The 12,616-nt window shown below is 35.9% G+C and overlaps 1 long non-coding RNA gene across 1 annotated transcript in view; it reads left to right on the plus strand.

The window, feature by feature from the left end:
* Window positions 1-12,616, plus strand: part of LOC145670613 (uncharacterized) — a 138,165-nt gene that overhangs the window by 67,898 nt on the left and 57,651 nt on the right. The gene's annotated exons all lie outside the window — the stretch shown is intronic.

Raw genomic sequence — 12,616 nt, forward strand, 5'->3', positions numbered from 1 at the left:
TATGCATATTGGAAAAATGAAATTAACAACTTACCTGTATTATTATTTACATGTCCTTAGATACGAAACTTTATATTTCTTCAAATATTACGCGCTTTATTTTACACTTGTACTTCTAAACATTTTTTGACCAGTTTTTTATAGTGGTGTTCGAAAGAAATAATGATATGTTTATGGGCTTTTGCTATCTACAAATTTATAAATTATATAAGATTAAGAAGCACAAACACAACACGCATATATACACTCCTCATGTTGGCACACTATAGTAGAAACAAGTTGAAGATTTGAACAATCACTAACAACACAATCACAGTATAAGTCTCCTTGTTTTGGATAATGCCAATCTTAGAACAATTGTGTCCAGATCGAGATTTCTGGTGATGTCATTGTTGTAACTCAACAAAACAAGATCGGCACGGTGCAGTTAATGTACAACTCCTTTTGAAAAAATGCCCTAACAAAGAAGGAATTCCTCTCACCTGAAGTAGTCCTATATAACGGTTGAGGGCTTCAGGGCAGAAATTTAGTAAAGAAAATATTCAAATTTACAAACGTAGGTATAATTTCTAATTGCTTTCTTTTTAGTAACTAAAAAAAATACATTTTGCATACCAGCTGTGAGTTCCATTTTATTACAACACATTTCAATTTTTAGACGTCGCGGACGCCGTAGCCAGGTCACGCGGACCCCCGGGGTCCGCGGACTCCAGTTTAAAAACCACTGCTGTAGACTCTTTGGAACATACTACCAACAATCATTTAGGACGATTGCTACTAAAGTCATGTTTAAGTAAAAATAATCTGTTATGTTTTGGTACTCGAGCATTTAAATAAGAAATAACTCCAAAAAAGTTCCCTGTTCTAGCGCAGTTACCTTCTTTCTGGAAACGAAATTGACAAGAGAAGTAACAATTCATTAAATTTTCTTTGTATAGTAGGCCTACAATTCATATCAAAGTATACATGAAATTCTTCTTTACATTGTATACACGACTCCAAAAGTGCATTACCACCTGCATTTCTCGTTTTCCTGCAATAGCAGGCAACCGAAAAAGCTCGGCGGTAGCGTTGGTTCCGAATTCGAAAGGCGTTGGACCAAACCTAGATTTTGTAAAAAATATATCAGTGTGGCAAACTGCAAATAAGAGAATAAAACAAATTGTTAAAAGTAACAATTTTATTATGGTGACGGAATTGGATGAGATCAAAAGTTACAAAATGATCTTGCTTAAGCAGTTCAAACAAGATGAATGGAAAGAAATAGATATCAGAGGAAAGCATTTCATCCTCCCCATCCAAAAAAAAAGAATCTCATAAAAAAGAAAAAAATACATAATGTAAAGTTTTAATATAAAAACCTCACTCTAAATGGTGAAAGATGACACCCGACAGGCAAGAACAACTGAACCAAAGTCAATGAAATTGTGCACAGATATTGCAGACGTAAAACGAAAGAATACGAGTTTCGTATTTTCCTGCAAAAACGGTTGGGTGGGACACGGACCCCTCCAAACCTTTGATCACGAAATATCAAAATTGCTACTAACGATATGTCAGAACTGTGCAAAAGACATGAAGAATTTCAACGAAACCTTTGTATGGACAGTACGCAAAAAATAAAGGAATAAGGTTTTATAATTTTCTGCGGAAAAACAGATTTAGGGGCAAAAACTCCCACCCAAAATTTTGAAATTTGACGTCCGAAAGGTAAGAAGAAGTGAACTGAAGAGAATGAAATTGTGCACAGATATTGTAGACGTAAAATGAGAATACGGGTTTCGCATTTTAATGTAGAAAACGGTTGGGTGGGGCACGGACCCGTCCCAAACTTTGATCACGAAAAATCAAATGTGCGAGTAACAGTATGTCCGATGTGTGTAAAGGACATGAAAAATTGCCAAGAAATTTTTGTATGGACAATACACAAAAAATAAAGGAAAATGTTTTTTCACTTTCTGCGGAAAAACGGTTTTAGGGGCCATAAGCTCAAACCCAAAAGTTTGAAAGTTGACGCGCGAAAGGCAAGAGGAAGTGAACCAAAGTGAATGAAATTGTGCACAAATATTGTAGACATAAAATCAGGGAATCCGCGTTTCGTATTTTCCTGAAAAAAAAAACGATTGGGTGGGGCACCGGCTCCTCCAAACCTTTGATCACGAAAAACAAAAAGTGCAAGTAAGAGCATAACAGATGTGTGTAAAGGACATGAAGTATTGAAATGGAACTTCTTCTATCGATAAAACGCAAAAAATAAAGTAATAGCGGTTTTTATATGTTCTACTGAAAAACGGCATTAGGGGGCAAAAACACCCAAAAAATAATTTGAAAATTGACGTCCGGAAGGCAAAAAGAAGTGAACCAAATTCAATGAAATTCTGCACAGATATTGTAGACATAAAATGAGGGAATACGGTTTTCGTATTTTCCTGGAAAAAAAGTTGGGTGGGGCACGGACCCCTCAGAACCTTTGGTCACGAAATATCAAAAGTGCTATTAACTGTTTGTCAGATTTCTGTAAAGGAAATGACGAATTGGAACGAAACTTTATGTACGGGCAATACGCAGAAAATAAATGAATAAGGTTTATTTTCTGCAGAAAAACAGTTTTAAGGGGCGAAAGCTCGCACCCAAAATTATGAAAGTTGACGCCGGAAAGGCAAACAGAAGTGAAGCGAAGTGAATGAAATTGTCCACGGATATTGTAGATATAAAATGAGGGAATATGGGTTTGGTATTTAGCTGGGGAAAGAGGTTGGATGCGGCACGGACCCACCTTAACCTTTGATCACGAAATATGAAAAATGCTAATAACAGTATGTCAGGTGTGTGTAAAGGACAACAATTATTGAAACTAAATTTCTTGTATCGATAATACGCAAACAATAAAGAAACATCGGTTTTTCTATGCTCTGCGGAAAACCGGCATTAGGGAGTAAAGGCTCCCAAACAATAACTTGAAAATTGACGCCGGAAAGGCAAAAATAAGTGAACCGAATTGATGAAATTCTGGACAGATATTGTAGACAAAATGAGGTAATATGGGTTTCATATATTCCTGGAGAAAAGATTGGGTGGGACACGGACCCCTCCAAACCTTTGATCACGAAATATCAAAAGTGCTATGAACTGTTTGTCAGATTTGTGTAAAGACATGACGAATTGGCACGAAACTTTATGAACGGGCAATACGAAGAAAATAACGGAGTAAGGGTTATTTTCTGCAGAAAAACGGTTTTAAGGGGCAAAAGCTCTCACCCAAAATTATGAAAGTTGACGCCGGAAAGGCAAACAGAAGTGAACCGAAGTGAATGAAATTGTCCACGGATATTGTATACATAATATGAGGGAAAATGGGTTTCGTATTTTGATGGAAAAAAGGGTTGGTTGCGCACGGACCCCCCTAACCTTTGATCACGAAATATGAAAATTGCTAGTAACAGTATGTCAGATATGTGTAAAGTACATGAATAATTGCACCGAAACTTTTTGTATGGATAATATGCAAAAATTAAAGGAATATGGGTTCTTTTATGTTCTTTGAAAAGCGGTATTAGGGACAAAAGCTCCGACCCAAAATTTGCAAATTTGACTCCCGAAAGACAAAAAGAAGTGAACCGGAGTGAGTGCAATTGTGCACAGAAATTGCAGACGTAAAATGAGGGAATACGGTTTTTTATTTTCCAGGAAAAAAGGTTTGGATAGGGCACGGACCCCTCCAAACCTTTGATCTTCAAATATCAAAACTGCTAGTAACAGTATGTCAGATGCGTGCAAACGACATTAAAAATTGCAACATGTCTTTGTGTATTAACAATACGCAAAAAATAAAGAAATACGTTTCTTTGTTCTGCGGAAAAACGGTATATGGGGCAAAAGCTCCCACCCGAGATTTTGAAATTTGACGCCCGAAAGGAAAGAAGAAGTGAACCGAAGTGAATGAAATTGTACGCAGATATTGTAGACATAAAATGAGGGAATTTGGGTTTCGTATTTTCCTGGAGAAAACGGTTGGATAGGGCACGGACCCCTCCAAACCTTTGATCTTCAAATATCAAAACTGCTACTAACATTATGTCAGATGTGGTTAAAGGACATGAAGAATTGCGACGAAGCTTTTTGTATGAACAATAGGCAAAAAGTAAACGAATACATTTTTTTTATTTTCAAGGGAAAATGGTTTTTGGGTCACAATCCCTTGTCCAAAATTTTGGAATTTCACCCCAAAAGGCAAGAAGAATTGGACCGAAGTGAATGATATGTGCACTAATATTGTAGAAGTAAGATGAGGGAATACATGTTGCGTATTTTCTTGAAAGGAAAAAACTATTGAGTGAACCGAGGCGTTGAGTGGCGGTATCAGTGGCCCGAACCGAATGAAATTGTATGTAGATATTGGATATCTAAAATATGGCCTTCCGAGTTTCACAAGTGTCGTGTCTCCATCCGATTTCTGCAATTTTGGCAGATCAAGTAACAGAAGTGCAAACAGTATAGCGTATTTTATAGTATTTCAGGAGGCACCTTTAACCCTTGCAATGTTTTTCCGCATAAACAAAAACACGTGTCGATTTATTTCCGTATTACTGTTGATCTGTCAAATTTGAAGCAAACCGGATAGGGACACTTGAGAAATACGATAGGACTTATTTTACACCTCGTCAATATAATATCTACTAACAAGTTTGATTTTCTTGGGTCCACTTCTTCCTTCGCTATTATGGTAGTATCTTCCTTTTTTCGGATGGGGCCTAGGCCCCAACACTTTTCTTTCGCAAAAATTAAAACACGTTTTATATATTGTTTTAAAAATAGTCCCTTTACGATGTTTCGTTGCAATTTTCCATATTCTTTAGGAACTACTGACGTATGCTTATTTGCACTTTTGATATTCTGTAATCAACAGTTTATAAGGTCCGTGCCTCACTCAACCGCTTTTTTCCGGAAAATACGAAACCCAATTATCTCATTTTACGTCTACAATATATGCACACAATTTCATTCAATTCGGTGCACTTCTTCTTGCATTTTGGGCTTTAAATTTCAAATTTTTTGCGGGGGCTCTTGCCCCCTAAAACAGTTTTTTCCGCAGAAAATAAAAGAAAAGCCGTATTCGTTTTTTTGCGTATTGTCCCTACACAATGTGTTGTTCCAATTCTTCATGTCTTTCAAGCATTTCTGACATACTCTTATTAGCAGTTTTGATATTTCGCGATCAAAGTTCTGGAGGTGTCTGTGTCCCACCTAAACGGTTTTCTTTTTCTCAGGAAAATAAGAAAAACGTATTCCCTCATTTTATATCTACAATATCTGTACACAATTTCATTCACTTCGATTCACTTCCTCTTGCCTTCCGGACCTTGACTTATGTTTTGGATGGGTCTGTTCCCCACCTAACAGTTTTCTCCAGGAAAATACGAAACACGTGTTCCCTCATTTTATGTCTGCAATATGTGTGTAAAATTTCGTTTACTTCGGTTTACTTGGTTTTTGCCTTTCGGGCGTCAACTTTCAAAATTGTGGGTGGGGGCTTTTGTCCCTTAAAACCGTTTTTTCCGCAGAAAATAAGAAACCCGTATTCGTTTATTTCATGTGTAGTATCTACCTTTCAAATTTTATCAAAATCGGAGTGTTACGCTTCGGAAGTGTTATTTGTTAGTAATAATATTTCTTTAAAATTTTACAAACAAATAGAGGGAATTAAAGCGAAAAATTGGGATGAATTGGAACTTTCGGCTCCTACCAACACTGAAACAAATGACAGTACAAGTATTCGGTAGACATGAAATTTGAAACTGAGATTTAACTATATTTCTGTCATGATTTTAATGCACATTGCAATGTTCTTAAATGCTAATTAAGTCAGGATTTTACATCCAAATTAAGTTGCAACATAATAATTCTTGTTAGAAAACCCGAATCGGCAATGAGAATTTAAGATTAGCCGATACTTTAGATACCATGGGAAAAAGGTTGAAGAGTGTAACCTAAGTGTGTGGCCAAGTGGGTTGCGAGGCGATTTAATATATTGCATGTCTTCTACTCGGCAGCGTCCACCTCAATCGTTTCATTTTATTTGAAAACAAAACATTTTTATCATGAGTTACACTTAAGGATGCGCACGAGACGAATCGAGACAGGATTTTCCTGACAAAATTCGAGTCGAGACACGGCTCTTCCAATAGAGAAATATACATTTTTCGAGTCGAGACATCACCTTTCCAGCACATTTTCGAGACGAGACAGCCACAAATCTTGTCTCGTGCGCATCCCTAGTTACATTAGCACACACTGCATGAGTGAGAATTTATATTATGATAGAATATACTATGAGCTTTAATAGAAAAAGTGTAGACACTCGATAATTATTAGGTAGTAAGATTTCAATAGATTCAGGGTTTATCGTGCCGTGTGTGAAGTTATGAAATATGAATTGGTTTCAACAGGTGTGGATCCAAGGGGAATTTTATAGGGGCTACAACCCCCGATGACGCTCAGGTATACACTTGATAAAATGGGTTTCAATCCTACTTTATTTACACTGGGTAAAGTTGGAAACTATGCTTTAGTCCATCCCTTGATCATATCCTGGTTCTGCGACATTAATACCTGGTCAGAACTTGCTGTTCTAAAAACCTCAAGTTCATACGCGATAAAATAGTATTTCTGCATTATGCACCTTTTAAAACTATTTTCAATATTTGTATATATCTTCAGACAAACCCTACTCGAAAAGTTTGCTTTATTGAATATTATATTTCTGGCGATGCTTCTATTATCAAATACTGTATGTAGTTTTAATTAACATAGAATTGAATATTTCAAAACAGTTGAAAACTTTCTCATTGTTTTAACTTTTCTTTAGTTGATTTTGAGCTTAACGTCCCTTTCAGCAGGGAAGCTATATGATACGTGGACCTACTAATTAACGTCGAATCCGAATCACATGAACTCCCAACGGGAGTCGAACCTGGGTCTTCCATGCGTTAACTTTGCTTGAATTTGCACTCGAACGCTCTCAAGTAGATTTAAGAGTGCTGCTAACCCTGAATTTTTCAATGAATGTATTTTTTAGTAATTATATTAATTTTACTTTTGAAAAGGTGTAAGCATTTCGCTTTTTTTTAAAAAAAAATCATTGAATGATACGTAGTCAGTGTTGAATACAGGTTTCATTTTTATACTTGGCAATAGTAACTTCCATAGTCCCCTCTCTTCTACCTCTAGACACAGAAATATTGCTTTTAATAACTGCCAAATTACGATTTTTATCAATAAAGAGTAGCTGTCCTACTAGGGTGGTCCTTATTTATATGGAAAAAAATAAATTTAGGAATTTCCGTGGACGAGCCCTCTAAAATGGTTCCATATGGGACTAAATTAAGCCAAAAGAAAAATTAGATCCATTGAATAATTTTAAATGGTGCCTCAAGCAACCTAAAGTTTTGAATCCGATTACAATACGTAGTATATGGAAAAATCTGGAAGAATCCTTTGTAATTTAGAAACGGTTGAAGAAAATGGGAAGATATCTTGAATAATGGAACTAGAAAAACAGGCCAATCTAATCCTGTATAGCATTATCATGGCGGCCATCTTGAAATCCACCATCTTGAGTTCAGGAAAAAGTTTTAGATAGGAAGAGGGTCACAGGACATATCGTTTTGAGGTAGCGTTTTACCAGAAGCACAAATCTGGCATTATTTTCAAGATACGTTATTACACAATCATGTAAGAATTATTACACATGAAAAACGAAATGCTTCTTATTGTAGTTATAGACAATATATTTGTAAGACTTTGATTTTTTTTACATAAAGTGAAACAAATTGCTAGAGAAACCTAAATCTTTGTTTCGCTATGAACTAAAAATAAGTTTTCATCAAGATGACTCATCGACCATTATGAGGAAAGAGAAAAATTATAACTTGGAAGAAGTTTTCAATCTTATTTGATACACAGTTCACTTTGGACATATCTAAGAAAACATTATCTGTGCACCTTCACTATCCACAAAAGAAACTTTCTGTTCCTCATTTTTCGTAAGAACGTTGTTGTAATCTTCTATTTGTTTCACTTCTCTTTCTGCTGCATCGTTTGTTACGTGACTGAATTTAATAGTCATTATTATTTGACCATGAAACCTTATCACACTCAAGAAACCCTTTAGGTATTTTAAATCTCTCGAGGAAAATTTGTGTTTATTTTAACAAAACGACTGATTTCTCTTTTCACAAGAATTTTTATCGTATCATCTATTGAATCAAGCCTCTTTGCTGTTTCACGGTTTCCCCTTACAGTTTTAATTCTGTCAATCATTTTTTTCATAATGCTAACTACATAAAAAAAAACTACGTGTTCCTTCGCCAAGTACCAGAGACAGCGAGAAAATTTAGAGAGAGAATTCAGCATATATTTGTCTATAACTGTACAAACCTTTCAAAAATTGCAGGTCTTGTAATGGTGAATGGGATGCTCAATCACATTTAAAGCAAGCTTGCACATATAGTCGTATTACAAAAATGCATACTCTCTGAAGGCCCGTTTCTATTTGCTTCGTTAAACGAAATTGTTAGCAAAAGATAAATGTTTTTAAACAGTAGATTGCTTTTTCCTTCCACCCTGCATGGTGAGTTGTTCCAGGCAAACGAAAGAAAACGCCTCGAGGAGGTATACCACCCAAGAATATGATGACCAGTCCTAAAATATTCCCCGTAATCTTCCTGTGGTGTGCTGTTTCTACAAGTTTGATACCAAAATTTAACACTTCATTTTTTCCATCGGAAATATTGTTCCTTACATCATCATCATCAATTCCAGGAAGAAAGTTAGTGCAACTTATTTTATACCACTCGTTCTGAGAAACGCTTAAATAGAGGAACGTTCGGTGCAGCTGCAAACCAAACACAACACTTATCAAATACACATTTTAAAACTAATTCATAAATGTGGTGTCTACAAGGAAGGTATAGAAGGTTTTTTTTTTCTTTAGCTTCTGCTTTAGCAGAATGCAAGCACCATTGACCTCGTCCCTTCTGTCTTTGAGACAAAAGAAACTCTCTATCTTTCTTGATTTCAATTATACCTAGAGCATTAGTGTGTGCTATATCAAATGAATCAGGCAAGACATTTGAGAAGACTACTTCTTTTTGCCTTTGCACTTCACTCGACGTGTCATTGTTCTTCTGTAATGCTCATCATTTCTCATACAATACAATCAGTTTGTCAACACTGCGTTGGGTATCCTTAACCGAGATCCTTGCCTTTTGCCAAAATACCTCAGTTCCTTTAACAGCTAATCGTGCACTTTCCCTCACTGTAATATTTACCGTTCTCAAGTTGTAGAAAAAGACACTCAACACTTGCTTGTTTGATGGTAATTTACTTCCCAAAATCTGTTCATTGGCACTACCAATTAAATAAATTCGTTTTCGACATATAATATGGTTGTATCCGCAGCTTGCATTATTCCATTAAAACTAACTAGAAAATTGAAATGTTCAAATGTTAACCCTGACATTTGAACTAAAAATAATATTTTTTTTTGGTTTTAAACAAGAGTTTAATTCCCGAAATCATTTCATAGATAATAATTCTTACACGACTAAAGCTATCTTTACAATACTGACAGATTTGTGTTTCTGGTAAAAGGCTAACACAAAACGATATATTACATAAACCTCTTCCTATTTAAAAATTTTGATCTGAATCCAAGATGGCGGACTTCAAGATGGCCGCCATGCCAATACTATACAAAATTAGGCGTATCTCTTCCTCTGGTCCCATTATCAAGGGTATTTTCGCATTCCCTTAAAGCGTTTCTAAATTACAAGAGTTTATTCCATACCTTTCCCATATACTATGTATTGTAATCGGGTTCAAAAGTTTAGGTCGCTTGAGGCACCATTTAATATTATTCAATGGAGCTAACTTTTCTCCTGGCTTAACTTAGTCCCACATGGAATCATTTTTGGGGGTCTCGTCCAAAGAAATTCGGAAATCAAAAATTAAGGACCACCCTACGTCCTACTAACTTTTCTATCGATTTCCTGCTAAGCAGGGATAAAGTGAATCTGAAAAGGTAGGGGGCAGTAGGTAGCGGCATGACGTCACGCCGTCCCCCATGCCTATCTTTGCCCATTGTAATTCCTTAGGAACTGGGGGACGCCATACACATTTTTTGGAGATGGGGGTCGGCGTCCACTCGCGTTCCCAAGCACTTTTACCCCTGCTGCTAAGCATTAATTGCTGTGAAGACTAACGAAAAAATATTATGTGATACTACTACTACTACTACTACTACTACTACTACTACTACTACTACTAATAATAATAATAATAATAATAATAATAATACTAATAATAATAATACAGGTAATAAAGGATCTGAATGATAAAGATATTTTTTCAACTTTCTATCCTGTGAGCTTCCGTGAATCTGGATATATTGTTTTTATAAGGAATAAAGAGGCTTCAACAACAACCTTCTGTATAATAAAAAAAGTCTTATCAGTTGTTTTAGTCAGAGAGCCACGCCTGCGGGCATTTTGCTTTCTTTTTCTTTTGCCTAGAAGGCAGCTTTAGTACTAAAATCAAGACTTTCATTGTGTCGTTGGCACGTGTCGAATCAGCTTGTTTGCTGTTCGATGTTTTGCCTTCAGGCGATCGACTAGATAGAGAGAAGAGTGAAGAAAGAAAGAAATGGAACGATATGCTTATTTCATGGAGATATGCTTGCTTCTTGGCATTGTGTTTGAAAAGCAAAACTATTCTGAATATCAATTTTGTTATTTCCATAATATGAATAAAGGGAAATGTTAATTCTCATATACAGTAGGGGTAAAACTGAGGGGGAACGTCGGGGGACGTCGCCCCTTCACTTCCAGAAAATATCTGAGGCATCCTTCTACTTTCTAAAAATTTACAATTGGCAAAGATAGGCACGGGGAGCGGCGTGACTCATGCCTCCCTCTACCTTTTCAGATCCACTTTTACCCCTGGTATATAGGAAGAAAGAAAGAAAAAAATATATATTGCGCACAAATAACAAAATAAAATATTCTACTAAAGTTCGCTTTGGCCTTGTGTGTTTCAAAATTGTTCAGAATGTTTTCCTAACTCCAATAGAAAAATGATGAACTAAAAATAATTCCTATCGAAAAAGAAAAAAAAAATATAATTTCACTTATTAAACAAAAAGAACAAGATAAAATATTTCAGTATGTCTTTGCAATTCCAAATTCTTAGAACTATTTTTTCCCTTCTGCTCATGAACACTTCAAACTAATATTAGTCTTGAACAAAACAGTCTTCAATAGACATAAAAATCTCATAATTTTAAACCTAATAGTGTGTCCACGAACCAATATTATCTATCACCGCATTCATTCGAGGCGGCATGGAATCAATTAGTGACGAAGGAAGACAGGAATGGAAAAGGAAGGAGGTGAACTGGGACCTGTATGTTAGGTGCCATCCCGGCATTTGCCTGGTATGAATGAAGAAAACCGAAGAAAAACCTCACTCAGAATGGTTGGACTGAAAAAGCTGTTACACCTTTTCGACCAAGTGTCCCCGTACACATAGTGAATGAAACCTCTTATTTCTCAGCATTTTCAATCAACAGTCTTCTTGGAGCGTTTACATGAGATCTGATTCTTGATTATTTAATGGAAGATGAAGATGTCTGGATCATTGTCCATCTGAAAATAAAATTTTTCGTTTGGTGTGGGCAGCATAATATTCAACTTCAAAGTCTTTCTTATTCCTGTTATCTAAGGGTCTTTTTCCTGTTACCTAAGGGTTGTTTTACTACTTCCTTCAAGACTAAGGACGATTCTTTTTTAATCTCTTAATCTCACTTATAAAGAATTTGTGATCCAAACTTCCTCCTTAACAAAGAGAAATAATAAAACCTGTTAAGTTAAACGCGTGAAACAATATTGGTGGAAATTTCACAAGCAGCAATTACGCAATAGATGATTAGGATATTTAAAACACAACTTATACGATAGTTCAGATGCTACAACTATAAGATCTTTTGATTGCAATGTATGACGAGTAAACGACACGCTATAATACTGAAAACAGATACACATGCTATTTACTGATGTGTGTGTTATTGTGTGCAGAAAGTAGTTGCTGAGGAAACGACACAAGACGACATCGTTCAATAGAAATAATTAAACCTTTTTCAAAACAAAATTGAATTTCCATGATACTTCACGAGACGAGAGCTCCCCATCGTGAACAACACTAGCAAAAATCACGAAGTTGACGTCGTTGTTGATAATGGTATGTATACGTTTCGAATATAAATGACCCTCACAACTGTACTGATGTAATCGCAGTTCTCATTCTTGATATCTGGGCATTAAAGATTAAGAAATAAACGCTTATACCTTGTTCTGAGAGATCATATGTTAACCCTGTAGTTGTAAGAAGTTCTAAAAGCAAATATAGTTAAATAAAAATTTACTGTTTCTGGGTGTAACTCGGTAATATTTACTGTTGTCTGGGTTTAACAAACGGTTCTGCGAACTGAAAATTTTTTAACCACCGGTCCTAGCGAGCCGGCTGAATAGCACCACTGAGCCGTGGAGAATTTCCTCGTAAT

Source organism: Thermobia domestica, chromosome 14 (assembly GCF_964235325.1).
Source record: "Thermobia domestica chromosome 14, izTheDome1.hap1.1, whole genome shotgun sequence".
Taxonomy (NCBI): Eukaryota; Metazoa; Arthropoda; class Insecta; order Zygentoma; family Lepismatidae; genus Thermobia; species Thermobia domestica.